We start from the raw sequence: 1,896 nt of genomic DNA on the forward strand, positions 1-1,896 counted from the left end.
TCAGTATGCCATTCTTTCAAGGGTGGGTGGAGCTTTTTATTCTTTCATTTTCCAATATTGCACGTTGGTCTCCTAAAGCTAAAAAACTCCACCCACCAAGAATCACCATCCATCACAATTCACATAATCATTTCTCAAAAAGGATTCACAACCAAAAAGCCAACAGTAGAAAAGCACATAACTAACATGAAGTGAACAGATACAAACTAATAATCAAACACGATATCTATGATGTCTATAAAAGTAATCGGTTCATGTTTCATTGAATCTTAAGAAAAGGATAGAAGAAGGGGATGAGAAAATAGAATCCTATAACAAAGAGAATGGAGATGGAAAATCAGATGTTCACACATTCAAGTTCATTGTTGCCTACATTTTCTTCTACACGTACTTATAACATGCTTCTATCAATTTTCCTTGTTGGGCTTTTACTAACATTTAAAATGGGCCTGCTTGGCTGGGTTCGTTGTCGTCTCATAGATGTGAACTGGACTTGGACCGACAACGTTCATAACACAACATAAACCTTTGCATGCAAAAACACATTTGAACAGATACACATGACAAATATTCATAAACAAGTCAACAAAAAACAAACAATAATTCATTAACCCTAACATAAAAAGGTGACCATACAATAACTAAAACATTAATTAAACCCCAAAAGAGAATACCAAAATCAAACATAATCCGGTTCACCATTCATTCATCACCAATTAAAAGGAAAACAAAGTAAAAATGTGAAAAGACACATTTACCCTCCATCTAAAAAGATCAACGGTAGTTAGAGTTGGGGCATTCTCTAGAAAAATGCCCTTCCTCGCCACAGTTATAGCAGCCACCGCCGCCACCACGACCGCCACCACGACCACCACCACCTCCGTACCTGCCTCCCCCGCCGCCACTACCGTTCTGAGTGCAATCCCTAGCCATATGCCCATTCTCACCACACTTGTAACAACCGTTACCACCACCACCACCTCCTCCACCACGTCCACCACGGCCACCGCCATTGTAACCACCACCGCCACGAGTGCTTCCTTGAACCGGAGCTTCATTAAGACCGGTAACATCAGCAGCCTTGGTACGGCCGTCAGATCCGGTCTCAATCAAGTACTCGACCGATTCACCGTCGCCTAGGCTGCGGAAGCCGTCAGTACGGATGGAAGACTGGTGAACGAAGAGCTCTTCACCGCCATCTTCCGGAGAGATGAAACCGAATCCCTTGGTGTCGTTGAACCACTTCACGGTTCCTGATTTCCTAGCGCCGTCAACCTCCATTGCAAACCCTAGAAATTAAAAACCCTAAACCACCAACCAAGAATTCAATAGATATCTAGCGAATGGGATTCTACTATCTATATAGACTAGAGTTTGTTGCGTAGGGATAAGATCGTAATTTTTTAAATAAATTAAAAAGAAAAGGTGACGTGTTACTCGTTGGAAAAAGGTTTAGAAACCACTTACACCTATATTAACGCATAATATAGTGTAATAAGTCCCATATTAAGGGGTGTTTGTCTTTATGATGTACTTTATATGAGGCATATTGTGCAATACGCCCTATATTAACGCATAATAGGCCCCGTATTGTACAATACAGGCCATATAGGGTACGATATGACAACCTAGGCCTGTCAAACAGGCCTAGGTTGTCATGTCGTACCCTATATGGCCCGTATTATACAATATGAGACATATAGGTTCAATTTGAATAATTGAGCCATCCGGCTACCCCTTTCTTCTCTTTATTATATATATATATATATATGATTGATTTCTTTTGAGAACCACTTTGAGTTTTAAGAACTCGAAAGAACTCAACGTAACAAATTTTTTTTTCGAATTGTTTTTACACATGTGTAATATGCAAGTGTAAGTGATGTACAAAAAATT

At 39.9% G+C, this 1,896-nt stretch overlaps 1 pseudogene; it reads right to left on the minus strand.

The window, feature by feature from the left end:
• Positions 1–571: 571 nt before the first annotated feature.
• On the minus strand, positions 572–1,315 carry LOC143551884 (cold shock domain-containing protein 4 pseudogene; annotated as a pseudogene).
• Positions 1,316–1,896: the final 581 nt, after the last annotated feature.

This window comes from Bidens hawaiensis, unplaced genomic scaffold, assembly GCF_021521415.1.
Source record: "Bidens hawaiensis isolate Kalapana, Puna unplaced genomic scaffold, B.hawaiensis_p1.1 tig00016712_1, whole genome shotgun sequence".
Classification (NCBI taxonomy): Eukaryota; Viridiplantae; Streptophyta; class Magnoliopsida; order Asterales; family Asteraceae; genus Bidens; species Bidens hawaiensis.